Raw genomic sequence first — 19,198 nt, 5'->3', positions numbered from 1 at the left:
ACCCAGCTGTTTTATATAGGAAGAGTTCATTTGCAAAAACAGATCATTCCTCAATAAACACATGTTTTCATCGTGTTGTCATGTTTTTATCGTGTTGAGAGCTCACGCGCCCCCGCTACAGGACGACACACTTACTGCACCCAGCTGTTTTATATAGGAAGAGTTCATTTGCAAAAACAGATCATTCCTCAATAAACACATGTTTTCATCGTGTTGTCATGTTTTTATCGTGTTGTCATGTTTTTATCGTGTTGAGAGCTCACGCGCCCCCGCTACAGGACGACACACTTACTGCACCCAGCTGTTTTATATAGGAAGAGTTCATTTGCAAAAACAGATCATTCCTCAATAAACACATGTTTTCATCGTGTTGTCATGTTTTTATCGTGTTGTCATGTTTTTATCGTGTTGAGAGCTCACGCACCCCCGCTACAGGACGACACACTTACTGCACCCAGCTGTTTTATATAGGAAGAGTTCATTTGCAAAAACAGATCATTCCTCAATAAACACATGTTTTCATCGTGTTGTCATGTTTTTATCGTGTTGAGAGCTCACGCGCCCCCGCTACAGGACGACACACTTACTGCACCCAGCTGTTTTATATAGGAAGAGTTCATTTGCAAAAACAGATCATTCCTCAATAAACACATGTTTTCATCGTGTTGTCATGTTTTTATCGTGTTGTCATGTTTTTATCGTGTTGAGAGCTCACGCGCCCCCGCTACAGGACGACACACTTACTGCACCCAGCTGTTTTATATAGGAAGAGTTCATTTGCAAAAACAGATCATTCCTCAATAAACACATGTTTTCATCGTGTTGTCATGTTTTTATCGTGTTGTCATGTTTTTATCGTGTTGAGAGCTCACGCACCCCCGCTACAGGACGACACACTTACTGCACCCAGCTGTTTTATATAGGAAGAGTTCATTTGCAAAAACAGATCATTCCTCAATAAACACATGTTTTCATCGTGTTGTCATGTTTTTATCGTGTTGTCATGTTTTTATCGTGTTGAGAGCTCACGCACCCCCGCTACAGGACGACACACTTACTGCACCCAGCTGTTTTATATAGGAAGAGTTCATTTGCAAAAACAGATCATTCCTCAATAAACACATGTTTTCATCGTGTTGTCATGTTTTTATCGTGTTGTCATGTTTTTATCGTGTTGTCATGTTTTTATCGTGTTGTCATGTTTTTATCGTGTTGAGAGCTCACGCACCCCCGCTACAGGACGACACACTTACTGCACCCAGCTGTTTTATATAGGAAGAGTTCATTTGCAAAAACAGATCATTCCTCAATAAACACATGTTTTTATCGTGTTGTCATGTTTTCATTGTGTAAGTCAGAGTTATTATTGATATTGGAATTCACAATACACATGAATATCCGTTTTTGCAAATGAACATTTTCATATATAAATAAGGAAATAAAACAGAATGTTTTCAAACGTAAAGCATGCCATCAATTCATCTAAATAATTCAACTAAACCTACAATTATTTATGTTTTTATAGTTATATACGTATAAAAAGATAATATTATAACTATAATATAATATATAATGGAATAATAACAATAATAGTATTAAATAATTGCTTTGAAAGATATATAAATGTTCAAAAAATAAATACTATACATAAAATATGATATATATTACTCAGTAATATTACATATTTTATTTTATTATAAAAACAATTGAACAATTAGTTCTGTCACCACTAACATAAAAGCAACATCAAATTCACACACAGCCTAATCTCCAGTGTGAAAGGTCCAGTGTGTCATTTTTAGGATGATCTATAAAAATGCAATATAATACACATAGCTATGTCTTCAGGGTTGTATAAAGCGCATACACAATAAATCTTAATGTTTTTATTACCTTAGAATGATGTATTTCTATCTACATACACCGCAGGTCCCCTTGCGTCTAATTCGCCATGTTCTGTCAGCCGCCGTAGTGTTCCGAAGGGAGGGGTGCAATTTGCAACCTTGCCGCCACTGACTGAACCCTTACAATAGGTCAAATTAACACTCACAGTGTATATACAATCCACACTGAGTAACACCGACGATTTTACTGTGCATCATAACATAATAAACACTCACATTTATTGGGTCACATTTCTATTTCCTCATCATATCTGTACAAGATTCTTAACAAGTTCAATCACATGAAAACAGAATTGAATTTCAACACTCAACACTCAACAATCAACATGTTAAAATATAGCTCTTGGAGCACAGTGAACCTGATAGGGCACTAGTCCCCTATTTTTCACATTGTAAATAACAAAAACATTATAATTTTCATTAACTAACATGATTAAAGGCTATTTAGAAGTAACACGGATTTAAAGAGCTTGAAATGTCATGAATCTTTCATTCGTATTTTCATATGTGACTACACAGGTACCAGTAAGCCTTATTGTGCAAATAATTACTATAGGCAAATTTGTATGTTAAATCACTAATGTGCACATGATCTGTAAGTATCTGTAGGCGTATATGAATCATTAATCATCTTCTCCAGCATACAGGGACAGTTACCCAAACTAGACATGGATGTTTTTGTGTCAAGAGGCACTAAAAATAAATCTCTGCTGCATGGGAAATCATCCTTATTATTCTGAGGAGATATTTAATGGACGTTATGTGTGAGGGGTGCCTGTTTTGTTTCAGGAGAGACCGGGAAAGGCTGGATGTATTGGATGGTTCACACAACAAGCGTGACATAATGGTGCAGGTAGAACATTAGGCTGGATGGAGAGATAATGTTGTTTACAGGTTCCATCTTGTTTATGTAATGTCATTACTGAAATTCACTGTTGCATTGTGCCCTCAGTTCCAGGGTGAGCTCCAGTGGGATGAAGCACGCGCAAAAAACGTCAAGTTAGCATAAAACAGATAACAAGCAGCAAATTCAGCACTATTTTATATGAATGCCTCCTGAACTGTTATAACTGCTTTTCTAAAACAATGCATGACCACAACTACTGTCAAAATCCACCCTCTTAATCGTATTTGGCTCCAGATATGACCCTCTTCAAATGGAATGAATAAGAATTTTCACTAATTGAGAAAAGTCTGGTCGCTTCAAGAAAATGAATGGCGACAAAAAACACACAATTACAAATATTTGAGGCACTTCTTCACTGTAACACCGTGTCTACACCGGATGCGGGGCGGCACGATGCATTTACATTTAGTCATTTAGCAGACGCTTTTATCCAAAGCGACTTATAGATAAGGTAAACAATGGAAGCAGTTGGAACAACCAAAGGACAACAAAAAGCATAAGTTCAATCACAAACAGGTTTCATAGCCTACCACACTATACAGAGCTTTATTTTTTATTTTTTTGCATCGTGACAAGAGACAATAGAACGGATTAGACCCAATTATAATTCACGTTTTTGTCCAAATTGGTAATCCCATTAGAACAAGCCGTGTGTCATGTCGCGTCGCGCCGGTCGCGTCCAGTGCAGACACGGTGTAAGTGTACAACTGAGACTCTGCCGCTAGTCTCTTGCTACGAGCCGAGGTCATTAGAAGGTGTTCCTAGCTTTGGATGCTCTAGTAACATTTATAAACAAGTAACTGACGAGAGATGGATGACGGGAGCTCCACTGCTGTACTCCTATTGGTAGTCGCCCCGAAAGTTCATCATTTGCGTAAAGTTGAGCAAATCTCAACTTTGTCGCGTCGTTAGACTTCCTGTCGCCAATGGTCACTGTCGCTCGTGTCACCGGCACTCCATTGAAATAAATGACATTGGCACGCTTTTCCGCTGGGTGAACACACAGTAAGAGAGTTTTCAGACTGCACTCGACAGAGCGACGCGATTGTGGCGCTTTGGAATAAAAACGATATGTCTCCATGAAGCATTTCACAGCGCCGCGAGAAAGCAATGTCCGACCGTCGCCCTGCGATGAAACGCCCCGTCCAATTAGTTTTGAGTTTTAAAAAACTCTTTCATTGATGAGGTGCCTCAAATAGTTTGAGCAAAATTAAAGTTAGGCTGGTCCTCCAGCTTAGCTCCAATCCTAGTCAAACACACCAGAACCAGCCTGAAAAGCTTTGTTTTAGAAAGAAATATAAATATCAAGAGTAATGCTTGATAATATTTCATAGTGTTAAGAAATTTATGCAGCGCACTCATTAAACACATAAGGTTACAGTCCAGAAAACAATGATGAATGATAATAGCATGCAAAATCAGCGTTCTGTCTATGTTTTTTTATTCATCATACTGAAGCATTCATCTGTGAACACCATTTTTATTCACATGGTGGGGAGAGCACCAGTCATGTCTTAAATGTATCACGGTCAGTGGGTAATAGACTAGTCCATTAGCTTTGCTGAAAGGCGAGCACAGACGCTCAGCGAGTGGTTCACGTGTTGACTCCGTCGTGCCAGATGAATCTAAACAAATGAAGACATGATTCGTTAAATACAAGGGAAGGTTTGTGTCTTTTGTATTAGTTGTGTATGATTGTCCTCAGTGTAAAAAGACCAAAACCAGTATCATACAGTCACTTGTAAACAAGGGTCAAATGCAGAAGATGCTGAATAAACAAAGACTGTGGAGGATCTAGAGGACTATTTGGAGACCACCGGACAGTTTATTGACTCAGGACAAAACTATCGAAAAACATAAAAACTATCATTGATTGTTCAGTTAACATCGCACAGTATTATAATCAGGTGTGTGTAAAACTATGAACTGCATATTTTTTTACAAGTCTAATTATTATGTGATGTTAACTATATGTAACGTCTGATATGTGAAATAAAATGTTCAGGGCACTGGTAAATTTGAACCTTTTCCTTGAGACCTTTTCGTAAATTTTTCAACAATTTCCAGATTGTCCAAGGTGTGTTTAAACTTCTGACAGTATGGGTCAAAAATTCATTTCATGTGTATTTCTGTGGAGAATCAAATTCATACAGGAGTTCTCAGCATGTTTGACTTTAAGTCCCCCCACCCCATATTAAGCTTTTTAACAATATTTAAATGGCCCCCACACCCTCAAAATTTCTACCCAACACAGCATGTTGGAATATTTTAGAACACATGTTTATCAAAATAATTAGAAATATGTTGATTTTTTGTTTTAAAAATGTTTTTCATTGCTCATTTTAAAATGTTAGTCATCTTGAGCACCCCTTGGATGTCAGCTTTGGCCCCCTTGTGCCCCCCCTGTTGAGAGTCAGGGGTTAACTGAACAGTCAACATATAAGGTTTTTTCAGTATTTTAGTAATTGGAAATGAGTTTCCCTTACACTTAATAACTATGATGAACGAGTACAATACACTGACACAATGTCATGTAACTGGAAAGGCCTTAATCCTTCTTATTATTGCATTTTATTTCAAAAGTTCCACAACATGACTCTCCTAAATGAAAGAAAATTGAAAACCGTCAGATGGTGCGAACACAAATCTAGGTCAGTGAATCACTATTCTGGCGTAATTACCTTCTGTTAATGTGTTTTTTTAATCCTGTGCCATTGCCAGGCTGAATGTGCAGATTACAACAACACACAAACACACACAGACACAAACATTCCTCATCACTTCCCCTTCACTCTTATAAACGCATCAGAGACCTGTGAAAATAGGGCATGTTTGTATCCACACACATAATTTTTCATCAGGTCTGTTAGTGGGAGCGTGTCTTAAAAATATGAAGAAGCAAACTTTGAAATGAACAGATAGGAAAGCCTTACGCATTTGTGTTTGCCGCTACCTCCTCATTCATTTATATTTTAAAGCTTTTTTTGATGTGCGGTTAAAGGCAATAAATAAACCAAAAGACTCCCTTCTGGAAAATCAAGCTGGTGGCTGTGTTTTCATTGCTGCGTGCATCTAGTTGGTCCAAGCTGGTCTAGAAAACACTGGAAGCCTGTTTTTTGCAACCAGCTTAGTCCAGTTAAAAACCAGCTATAATGTTTCAAAACACAAGATAGGCAGATACATATTCAAACTTCAGGCATAATCGTTCTTGTCTTGATTTTCTGGTCTAGGGGCAGAATCATGACAGACCCACGTGTTTTATGTGGAGAGAAACATATTATTGTCAATCAGGACATAATATGCGTTCTCTCCTGTCTCGTCATTTGGCCCCGCCCCTCTCGCTCCTAGTATAGCTTTCCTCCTGTGTCTCATTACCCACACCTGCCCATTGTTATCTCCTTTGTTAGTTTTCCTATAAGATGCCCTCATGTCTATTGTCTTGGGCTCGTTCGTTCTGTCGTGATGTGTGAGGAGAAGAACCCAAGTGCAGGCAGACACGGGGATGAAGGGGTTAACAAGGACTTTATTAACAAAATACAAAACAAACACCCTCAATGGGGAAAACACTAACCAAACTAACTCTCAAAACAAATACACCTACAGTGGACCAGAACATGAACAAGGCACTCTATATACAAGGCAGCGAAACATCACACATGGCGTACAGGAACAGGATACAAGTAAAACGAACGAGCACAAGACAATAGACATGAGGGCATCTTATAGGAAAACTAACAAAGGAGATAACAATGGGCAGGTGTGGGTAATGAGACACAGGAGGAAAGCTATACTAGGAACGAGAGGGGCGGGGCCAAATGACGAGACAGGAGAGAACGTATATTATGTCCTGATTGACAATAATATGTTTCTCTCCACATAAAACACGTGGGTCTGTCATGATTCTGCCCCTAGACCAGAAAATCAAGACAAGAGCAGGCAGAATCATGAAAGTTCTGTGATTAAAGTGACGGGTCCTATACAAATAAGCATATTGTAAGTATTTAATAACTATTAAATTGTTTTACTTATTTTAATTGTCATATTTTGAATATTTTGTGAGGGGCCCAGGAAAAATCTGGAGGGTGATGCACTAGCCCCCCCACCTTAAACTGGATTTTGAATGTGTGTACGTGTGTTTGTTAATGCACGATACCGATACACTACCTTGCTACCCCAAACAATTATCTCCCACATAAAGTCAGGTGCCAAGATCCAGTAGCCAAGGGCATGAAACATCAACAACCCTTCAAGTGCGAATCCGTACGAAAAATTCTATACGATGCTACGCTGCTGTATGGCAGACATCCCGGCTTTCAGGACTGAGGGGTGCGATGGGAAAACCAGCGAAATGCAAGGACAGTACACAACACGGGCATGGCAGCGTCTAATGGAATCTCAGCTGGCAAACACTGGATCCCTCTGTGGCTGCAACTCTGTCTCAATTCTAGAGTCGGCCCATGCAGCAAGCAGGCCTCGTTAAAACCTTCCCGAACCAATAATCCCGAACAAATAATTCATCATCAGCTCCACTCCACGCTGAAAATCTGCAGCCTGACAAATGTTAAAAAGTCTGAAAAAACCTGTGTGAATCATGCATTTAGCTTCAAGACTCTAAAGGCAGAACATGCGACCGGTGGCAAACTATGCCCGGGCTTAATGAGATACTGAGGATATGAAACCAGAGTAAGCAAAATCCGTTTTAGTTTGAATGATTTCTATAGCTCTGCATTCCCACACATTTATATTTACAGCTCAATTGCATCATCTTTTATTAATTTATGATAATACATCTTTATTGTCTTTCTGAGATTTGTGAATTATAGATTTGTCATTCAATATAGGAACAAAACTGGATTTGTAGCCTTCAAAATCTCATGTCAAATTGTCCGAGCTTTGCCGTTCTCAACAATTGTCAAATTTGGGCCAATTTCTTGTTCTCCAAAGTAATTTAGAAAGACAAACAATGTTTCGAAAGAACATAACCTCATTTGGTCTTTAGCTATTAAAGGGCAGCATCTAAGCAACTGGATTTTCCACAGAAAAGCAAACTTCAAAGGTCACTTCAACCTTGCCTTGTAAAGAATAATAATATGCACATGGAGGAAAATGAAAACAAGGCACACGCCTGATTACTGGAAGTCCCTCTGGTGTTTCAAAGGAAAAGTGGCATCGCCCTCCCAAGCCAAACCGTTGCTTGGCAACATCTCATCTGAGAGAACCGCCCACAGCGTTTGCAAAACACAACTGGCACCCGCAAAGACCCTTTATTGAATTTATAAGTCGCTAAGAGAAGGTTTTCCAATCTGATAGCAAAACTGTATGTAATGCATGATGCGTTGTCTCATCAGATTGTTATTCCAGGGATGTCCCTCCTGTGCAACGGTCTGATCCCATTAAATAAAACCATCCTGATTCTCTGTGGCTCTTTAAAATGTAATTTAAATAAATAAAAGATTAAACAAATAAAGGCCTTGTGTGTTCCGAGCACTTTCCCTTTTATCTTGTGGGTGAGTAGAGCTGCAGCCTTCTTGTGAGCCCATGCAGATTTAACCTGTCGACTGCATTTTTAGGAGACAAACCTGCAGAATTCTAAGTGGAGTTAAAGATAAAAGCACGTGACTTTTTTCATGCAAAAGCACATTTGAAAAACATTTTTGAACAAGCTTCATATTAGTATATATTCTAAATATAGAGCAATAACAATTTGATATTTTAAAACTACAATACTACACATTTTTGGGGGAAAATAGTGAAAAGCTTTTTAAATTCTTTTACATTTTTGAGCTTGACACCGCTTGACCAATCACCTTTCCGCTGATGCACACGCACAGGATTATAGGACATCGAAGGCAGATAAGAATACATTCATGTTGCTTTCAAAATTCAATTAGATGAAAGTATTTCAGGACATGCCTTGATGCCTTCCTGCGTTGGAATGCAGCCCCTAAAGACAGCATTTTCAACTTTCGGTCGCAGCCAAAATGTGTTATAAATAGCAGCGAGTACAACAGTGATGCTGGCAGCTGACAGTATAAACAAATTAACAAACTGTTTGGTTTTGGCTGTGGAATGTGTAAATCTGTGAATGATGGAAGATGTAATTATGAGAAATCTGTAGAGGTTTCTAGATCAAATTCCCAAACTGCACTGCCCCACTTCATCGCGATATATTAAAGTGATAGTTCACCCCAAAATGAACATCGTGTCAACATTCACTCGCCCTCTCGTCATTTCAAACCTGTATGACTTTCTTTCTTCCGCAGAACACAAGAGAAGATATTTTGAAAGTTGGTAACCGAACAGCACAAGTTCACTTCTATTGGACGGACACAAAACCAGTGCAAGTGAATGGGGGTAAGTTAACAACATTCTTCAAAATATCTTCTTTTGTGTTCTGCAGGCTAAAGAAAGTCATAAAGGTTTGAAATGACAAGAGCGTGATTAAATCATGACATACTTTTCATTTTTGGAATGAAGGAAATCACTTCTACAGTACTTTTATAGTTATATCTTTATCATGCTGTTGTTTTTCATGTTCATAAAAGGTGACGTCTTCCTAGTTGATGTCTTTGCTCTTTATTCAAACATTGTTCAATCTACTGTACCAAGACGAGAGGGAATGAGGAAGGATTTAAAACTCAACAAAGCTCATCGTGCACTGGCTTTTTCTCTGTTGTGGTAAACTACCTGCCTTTAATGTTAAGTGTGAGGCAACCTGTCTCTTGTGCATTTGCTGAGCTGCATTAGCTGTGTTTATGCATGTGCGTGCGTGCACATGTACTGTATGCAACAGTTGTGAGGCAGGGCAAGAAACGCTTAAGATTTCCTACCTGTACTTCTATTTCATTTGCTCTGTGCCGTCTTCCATGTGATGTCATAAAAGTTTCATCATAGTTTCATTGCATAACATGACATCACTCTTGAGTCACATGACTCACTTCTAGTGTGATTCTTTTTAACATATTGTCACCACACTCGCAGAGGACAGAATGAGCCACACCACAAAAAACTTCCGTATCACAGTTTAATGGAAAACGTACTCGGTTACTAATGTAGCCTCAGTTCCCTGAGATACGGGAACGAGTAATGCGTAGCAGGACGCTATGGGGAAAACTCCTTTTTCTCCGATGACTGAAGCAATTCAATAGCGCAGTGAAAACTGCACGCTCATTGGTTGGAAGAAAGTAAAACTTTAAACCAATGGTAGCAGAGCTGCTGGACCAATGGCGATGGTACCCGCCAGAAGGGGCGGGGCTTACGGCTATATAAGCCGACGCATCGCCGTAGGGTCCTCAGGTTACTTCGACTGAAGCGACGACAATGCAACTCGTAGCACGGCATGGAACGCAGTACTCGTTCCCGTATCTCAGGGAACCGAGGTTACATTAGTAACCGAGTACGTTCCCTATCGATACTTCACTCGTATAGCTGCCACATAGACTGAGCGTGGAAGGGGCACGGCCGTTATCCAACAACTCTTGCAAGAATGACAGTATCAGCGATATGTCACAGGACACCGGGTCAGCGCCGCGTGGTGTACACCAGGAGGCGAAGACAGTCCATTTGAGGGCATAGAGACGTCTAGTGGACGGGGCTCTAGCCTGGGATATGGTGTTCAGGACGCCCTCGGGGAGGTCCGTAGGCTCCCGTCGAGAGGCCAAAGGTGTAGAGCCCACAGCTCTGGCTGGGGGTGCCATATCGTGTTCCCTGCCTGAGAGAGGAGGTCCCGCCTCAGGGGAATGGGCCACAGGGCTGCTACTAGCAGCTGAGAGAGATCTGCGACCCAAGGCTGGTTTTTCCACAGAGGGGCTACCAATAGCACTCGGTGCGCTTGATCCCTGATCCTCCTGATCGGCTGCTGTAAGAGTGTGGGCCAAGGCATCCCTGCCCTTCGAAAAGTACGTTGGGCAATGAGTATTGTCTTCTGAGGACAAAAGCTCGACTTCTGCCTTGCCGAAGATTTGCCAGATTCGCTGAACCGACATGGGGTGGAGCGTCCATTCTTCCGAAGGAACGTTGCTCAGAGATAGCATATCTGCCCCCCGGTTCAGTCTGCCTGGAACGTGAGTTGCCCTCAGTCAGCGCAGATTGGACTGGGCCCATTCCAAGAGGCGTAGTACCAGGGAAAAAAGGCGTCTTGAGGAGAGGCCTCCCTGGTGATTTATGTAAGATACCACCGTCATGCTGTCTGATCGGACTAAGACGTGGCGATCCTTTAGCACCTGCAGGAAGTAGCGAAGAGCCAACCATACTGCCTGCATTTCCAGGTAGTTGATGTGGAGGCTTCTTTCCTGGTTCGACCAGAGGCCGAAGGCAGGTTCGCCGTTGCACAGAGCCCCCCAACCCGTGTTGGAGGCGTCTGTCGTGACCACTTTCCGGCTGCACGTGGGATCTTTCCACGAGGCTAGGGCGGTTATGCAGGCTTGGTTCATCAAAACACGTAGACGTCCAAGACGCCAAACGTGTGGAGGAACTCTCGGCTTCAGCCAGTACTGGAGGGGGCGCATCCGGAGGATGCCCAGACTCAGCACCTGAGATGCAGAGGCCATAAGGCCCAGCATTTTCTGAGAAACCCTGAGGGGGCGTGAAACCCCGGGTGTGAATGAGGCCGCAAGCCGTCGAATAGCCAGAGCTGGTTCTGGCGATATTCTGGCAGTCATGAGCCGAAGACTGCCCCCAGGAACGATATACGTTGGCTGGGGGACAGTGCACTCTTGGCAAGGTTGATCCTGAGGCCCAGGCATTTCAAATGGCTGAGGCGGAGGGATCTGTGGGACCGTAGCTCGTCCTCCGACTGGGCTAGAACAAGCCAGTTGTCGAGGTAGTTCAGAATGCGGATTCCCTTCTGTCTGAGAGGGGAAAGAGCCATATCCATGCACTTTGTGAAAGTACGGGGAGCTAGAGAGAGTCCGAATGGAAGGACCATGTACTAATATGCAACCCCCTCGTAGGCGAATCTCAAAAATCGTCTGTGACGGGGGGCTATCTGGATGTGGAAGTATGCGTTTTCCAGGTCCGGAGAGAAGAACCAGTCCTCTGGGCGTATTTGCGAGAGGATCTGCTTCATCGTGATCATTCTGAAGCGCCGTTTCATAAGAGCGCGATTCAGATGTCTGAGATCGAGGATGGGGCGGAGGCCGCCGTCCTTCTTTGGTACGAGGAAGTATCGGCTGTAGAAGCCTGACTCGATTTGGTCTGGAGAAACCATTTCTATGGCTCCTTTGTCCAGTAAGTTCCTCAACTCCGTGCGCAGAACGTATGAATTTGAGTTCTGTACTCGGGTGGGGACGACCCCGCGGAAGCGCGGGGGTCGATGAGCAAACTGGAGTGAATATCCTCGAGATATTATACCCAGAACCCAATCTGACACACCAGGGATGGCTCGCCAGGCCTTGGCCCGCGTGGGAAGGCCTTTGCCCGCGTGGCAAGGGGTTGGGTGCAATGGGGAGGTACGCCGCCTCTTGGGGGCATGACTCCCAAAGACAATGGAAGAGGAAGATTGCTCTTTTTTTGACAATGTTTGTGTTTTATTAAACATTTTGCGGTATGTTGTGTGGGCATTAGAACAGGCCCCGCACTTACAACCTTGCACATTATCAACACTTTGCCGGCGCCCGGAACTGAACGGGGTGACTGGGCAGACATGAGAGCTGGATCCGGGTCTTTTCAGCAGAAAGTGCTTCATGGCCTGCTAAGCTGCCTGAAGAGCGCGGGGTCCGAGCTGGACTCGTCCATACCTCGGAGGAGTTTGGCCTGGTAGACCTGGAGCACTGCCATGGAGTGTAGTGCTGAAGCCGCCTGGCCGGAGGACGAGAATGCGCGTCCAGCGAGGGCCGAGGTGGTTCTGCACGGCTTAGATGGATGAGTTGCCTTTGCCTTCCATCAGATGGCAGTGGGCGGACAGAGATGTGCGGCCACCGAGTCATCTAGGGGGGACAGTTACTCATACCCTTGTTCCTCTACGCCGTCTACCGAGGTGGGAGCGGAGGAACAAGACGGTCTTAGACGGGCCGAGTAAGGGGCGCGCCAAGACTTGTTGAGTTCGCCCTGAACTTCCGGGAAGAACGGCGAAGTCCGCTGACGAGGGGCCTGACGGCGCCCCGGCAGGAACCATTCATCCAGGCGGCTGCAAGCTGGTTCCTCTGGGGAGACCACTCTAAACCCAGCTCGTTGCATACCTTTGTGAGGACCCGGAAGAGCTCGGAGTCCGCACTTGGCCCGTGTCCGCTGGGTTCCAGATACGGAGAGGGGGCGGGGTCATCTACTGAGCCTGCTAACTCCTCCCCGTCCGAAGCCGCAACGACATGGTGTCGTCATCCTCGAGTTCGTTTCCACCGAACGAGATCATGTCACCGCCAGTGGACGCTGATCTGTTTGGGTGAAGCAAACCGGGGAAAGCTCTCTCTCTGGAGAAGGCGAGGCACGCCGAGCAGGCGTGAGTTCGCGCTTCCCTGAGCGCTTAGTTCCTCTACCCCGCTGCTTCATTCGCACAGCGGCCTGTGCGGGCAGAGGCAGGGGGGATCGAGGGGCGGAGTCACCTTCTGAAAAGAAAGCTATCCGTGAGCGCAGAAAGGAGAGACTCATACTCTCGCAGTGTGAGCATTCCGTCTCTTTGAGCGCGTCCTCAGCATGGGAGAGACCCAAGCATGAGACGCACTCGTCGTGCCCGTCAGCGGCTTGCAGGAAGATCCCACATGAGTGACAGGGACGACGCGGCATTTGAAACAACGCCGCAAAATTGCTCTTTAAGCGTCGCCGGATAGCGGCAGGGAAAAGACCGTACCTGAGTAGCGAAAACCGCTCGCTAGCGAAGCTGCTAGCGAAGCCGCCAACAGAATCCGCCGGAAGCGAAGCCGCTGAACGAAACCGTTGAAGTGAAGCCGCTGAGCAGAAGGTCGAATCCGCTGCAGGTGCTCTCTCGACGGCGAAGTCAGTCAGTCTCGGGAAGCGAAGAAGAGTCGTCGCTGAAGGAGAAGATATCTGAGGACCCTACGGCGATGCGTCGGCTTATATAGCCGTAAGCCCCGCCCCTTCTGGCGGGTACCATCGCCATTGGTCCGGCAGCTCCGCTACCATTGGTTTAAAGTTTTACTTTTTTCCAACCAATGAGCGTGCAGTTTTCACTGCGCTATTGAATTGCTTCAGTCATCGGAGATAAAGGAGTTTTCCCCATAGCGTCCTGCTACGCAGTACGAGTGAAGTATCGATAGGGAACCACAGGAACAGTCCGCAAACAAATCAGGTAATCCGCTGGTATTGTCATGGTTCTCGTGGTGAGACACAGAGAGAGGACCCAGGTGCAGACAGCGGGTAAGGGGTTAACAAATAATTTAATAAATAATAAAACAAAGACCCACGAGGGGGTAACAGAACAAAACATGGATACATAACATGACAGGACTAAGACTAACTACACTGAAACAAAACTTAAATTAACTCTTTGACATAAACTACACATGACTAAACTAACATAACACAGGAACTCACCACACAAACCACAATGAACCAGCACAAGACAGAAGACACAAGGGCATTAAATAAGGGAGCAAATCAAGAGGGAAACAGGTGTAGGCATTAATCAATAACGAGGTAACAAGAGGATGGGAACAATGACGAGACCGGAGAGAGTATGGAAGGCCATAAGAACAATAATTGTCTCTCTCCACATTTAACATGAGGTTCTGTCATGATCCTGCCACTAAACCAAGAGAAACATGACATGATGCAGCAGAATCATGACATAAGCCTCTCCTAAAGGAGCAGCAACCTGATGCTCCTCAAGGCACAAACAAGACAAGACAGACTGTGACAATGGCAACATAATACAACATGACAATACAATAAATCAAAACGGGCAAGCACAAGAGTCCAAGGGAAGGGGCACACAAGAGTCCAAAGGGAAGTCCAAACAAGGGCTGACACGGACACGATAGCCGGCATGACAGGTACCAGACACAAACAGGATATCCGGCAAACACGAACGGGACAGCAGGCAGACACGAAACAGGGTAGCCGGCAGACACGGAACAGGCATGCACCGGGCTGGAATGGCCGCATGCACCGGGCTGGAATGGCCGCATGCACCGGGCGGAAATGCCCGGCTCCGCCGGGCGGGAATGCCCGGCTCCACCAGGCGGGAATGCCCGGCTCCACCAGGCGGGAATGCCCGGCTGCACCGACCTGGAATGCCCGGCTGCACCGACCTGGAATGCCCGGCTGGGGATCGGTTGCAGGCAACAGGATTCCGGCAGCTTCGACCCTGGAGGGAAGACCGGCGGTCTCAACCCTGGAAGGCAGTCCGGCGGTCTCGGCCCGGAGCGGAAATCCGGCAGTCTCAACCCTGGTAGGGAGTCCGGCAGCCCCGACTCAGGAGGGAGTCCGGCGTTCTCGACCCTGGAAGGGAGTCCGGCAACCTCTAACCCTGGAGGGGAATCCGGCAGCCTCAACTGCTGCCACAACGATCCCTCTGTCTGCTGGGTCCGATTATGGCTGGTTCATTCTGTCATGGTTCTCGTGGTGAGACACAGAGAGAGGACCCAGGTGCAGACAGCGGGTAAGGGGTTAACAAATAATTTAATAAATAATAAAACAAAGACCCACGAGGGGGTAACAGAACAAAACATGGATACATAACATGACAGGACTAAGACTAACTACACTGAAACAAAACTTAAATTAACTCTTTGACATAAACTACACATGACTAAACTAACATAACACAGGAACTCACCACACAAACCACAATGAACCAGCACAAGACAGAAGACACAAGGGCATTAAATAAGGGAGCAAATCAAGAGGGAAACAGGTGTAGGCATTAATCAATAACGAGGTAACAAGAGGATGGGAACAATGACGAGACCGGAGAGAGTATGGAAGGCCATAAGAACAATAATTGTCTCTCTCCACATTTAACATGAGGTTCTGTCATGATCCTGCCACTAAACCAAGAGAAACATGACATGATGCAGCAGAATCATGACAGGTATAAAACAAATTATAAAATTCCACAGGTAAACAAGGCGAATAATCAACAGGTTAATAACCACTGGGTCAGCACTATGAAGACACATTCAACAATAAGACCTGACAAAAACACAGACTAAAGGAGATTATATATGAAGAGTTTGGTTCCAAATTTAGATAAATCCATTTTTAAGAATTTTCAAAAATCATGTTTTTGTTGTGTTTTATTGTGTAAGTTAGTATCATGGCTTAAATAAAAACCAACCAAGTGCAGTTTGATTGCTATCAATTGGCTACACAGTAAAAAAAACATGAACATTGAAAACTTTAAGAAACAGAGTCATTTTGTAACCAAACTCTTTATATAGAGTCTCCAGTGATAGGCTGCATGTGTGGGTACAGTCATAGATGGTGTGGTGTGCAGGGGACTATGGGAGGTGTAGTCCATGGGGTTAAAAGTCCGGGGATTGTGAGCGTGTGAATCCAGGGAAGCTGTAAAATTGCATATTAAAAAACGGAATAGGCCTATGTAAGTCAGTGCAAAGGTTGTCCTGGGCTTAGAGTGGATAAACATTGTATCTTTAATGACGATTAGCATATTTAACACTGTCAAAAACAACTTTAGGATCTATAAAAACATTTGAGTAAATTTTCATTAAAAAAGTACATTTTACTTAATTTTTGTGTGAAGTTTATTATTATTAGTTATTTAAGTAATTACATTTTTCTGTAATTACTTTAGAAAACTGTGTGCAAATGAAAACAAAAAAGTAAATCTTTCTAGTTTTTTACAGTGTACAAGGTTTATTGTGTTCCAATAACCATCAGTTGTGAAAAACAAATAACAATGACAGGCTTCAGCCTATTTTTGACAGCAATAATGTTATTCTGTGAATCATATTGTCTTTGTGCTTGTCCGATGACGCTAAAACACTAAAGCACTATGTTACTTAAAATTCGAATATGATTTAGTTTGGAAAACTTGTTCAAAAATCACATTCCCGGAGTTTGTCTTATACAACAGGTATGATCCCTCTCTGTTTTTGCTTTGCAGCATTTGCAGCATTTTGTGAATAAATTACAGCGGAATAAAGGTCAACTGACATGGAAAGAAGGTAAATTGGACCTTTCAGCTGCTGTTTATGTGAAGTCATGCATGTTATCAATTACAACCTAAAAAGAGTGACCTTCATTTGAGTTCTGGGACAACATTACTTAAGAATTGGGTGTTCAGGTGGAGAACATTGAAGAGCAATTGCTTTTCCAGGGATAACTTTAAAGAGGATCATCTATTCTTAAAGAGGAAGACAAACAAGCTGTCTAAACATACTCCCTAAACAAAGTTCAGTTTGAAATCTTTTGTACAGCAACAAATGAGCTTGATATAACGGTGCTCGCAATCCAGTGTTAAAATCTTACATCTCAGTAAAAATGTGATGTAATGTTGTTATCCATTAAACCTAAGACTTGAGTGGGAAGAAAGCATAATGCACTGATGAAAAAGGAATCAAAAGCATTCCAATAAAACTGACACTACGGAGAAAGATGATCAGATGCCAAAGTCCTTCCATTATTACATCTAAATGCATTTTCCATGCAGCAGGAGGATTCTTCTGAGAACACATTTGAGAGAAAGGTTCGGTAGAAGAGACCAGCCGCTGATAAATCCGGCTACCTGCTGGGAGTCCGTGGAGAATCTTCAAATGAAAAGAAAGCTTTTTAAAAATTAAAAATGCCAATGCTTTCAGATGCGTAGTGTACAGTTATGAAATATCTACAGGGACACTGGCAGCCATGAGTTGGGTTTGAGCTATTTAAAGTAAGTCAGTCAACTGCTACACTCCCATATCTTTGAGTAAGCAGCACACGAGAGGTGAAGGCATGCATGCATTTATGAATACAACTCTGGCCTACTTACAAATGAATGCACTGTTGCTCTATCTATCTATCTATCTATCTGTCTGTCTGTCTGTCTGTCTGTCTGTCTGTCTGTCTGTCTGTCTGTCTGTCTGTCTGTCTGTCTGTCTGTCTGTCTGTCTGTCTGTCTGTCTGTCTGTCTGTCTGTCTATCTGTCTGAAGCAGCAAGCCTCGTCTTCCAACAGCCCAAAAGGGCTCATGTGACACCCCTTTTCATCTCTCTCCAGTGGCTACCAGTGGAAGCCTGTATCAGATTCAAGTCACTGATGTTTGCCTACAGGACTATCATTAGATCTGCAACGGCATACTACTACACACCCTACTACACTCCTAAACCCCATCAAGAACCCTATGTTAAGCAAACTAGTGGCGTCTTGTAATGTCTTCTTATAAGGGCACTAAATCGCTTTGCCACTATTTCTCCTTAAAAACTCCTTCCTGGTGGAAAATTCTTCCTTACCGGTCAACCACCATCTCTCACAACCTTCAAAAAACTACTTAAAACCCACCTCTTCTGTGAATAATTGACAGACAAATGAAGAAAATCTCTCAACAGGTTCTGGACTGGCTTTTGTTGAAACTAGTAACTTGGTATTAGCACCTATTGTATTATTGCTCCTGTATGACATATAGCTTTATTGCTCCCTGAACTCTCTGTAAGTCACTTTGGATAAAAATTTAAATGTTTTTCTCAGTTGCTTTGGAGCATTTCACCTCAATACGTTTAGGAATTAGTTAATTGCCTAAACTATTAAATGCAAAATGGTTGACCTTAAACTCATAAGCATGTTTTCTATAGATTTAGACTTTTCTAATTGTGAACTGAACTGATAAATTGCTCTCAAGTGAATCTTGATTTTCACTAATGAAGGGGCATGTGTGAAGTGTTAGATCGACCAATCATCAGGCCATTCTCTACAATAGCTCATTGGGTGCATCTCATGAACCTTCAACTAGCATGAATATTTACAGTAGACACAGCACAACACAATTGTTACTGTACTATTTCTTACAATGGAAGCATGACAAGAAAATGTACAGGGTCAACATTCTGGAAGAAGAGGTGTACAAATGTGTGTTGGAAGGGTAGGAAGGCAAACCAGAGGAAGAGGTAGAAGAGGACGTAGGTCCATTTCTGATTAAAGTAGGGCCATTTTTGTGGACCATGTTCTCAATCACGACCTTTCAATGGCTTAGGCTGGTCGAAGGGGGCACCCAAATGTTAGGAGATCAACTGTGTCCTCAATCATTCAAACATTTCATAGTGATAACTGGTGAGTACACTTGCATTTTACTGTATAATGTATGTACAGGAGTGATCAAAAGTTACAGTCGTCCAGATCATACACAGTATTTTATTTTTCAGCATCCTTTGCAAATTGTGACTATGATGTTGAGATTCATCTTTTTATACTTCTTGCACTTTTGACCACCACTATATATTTACATTTTATGTTTACATAAACTTACAATCATCACTATCAAAACTGCAGCCATATCTATA

Source organism: Barbatula barbatula (assembly GCF_947034865.1).
Source record: "Barbatula barbatula genome assembly, chromosome: 22".
NCBI lineage: Eukaryota > Metazoa > Chordata > Actinopteri > Cypriniformes > Nemacheilidae > Barbatula > Barbatula barbatula.
Note: the sequence above shows the minus strand (reverse complement) of the source record.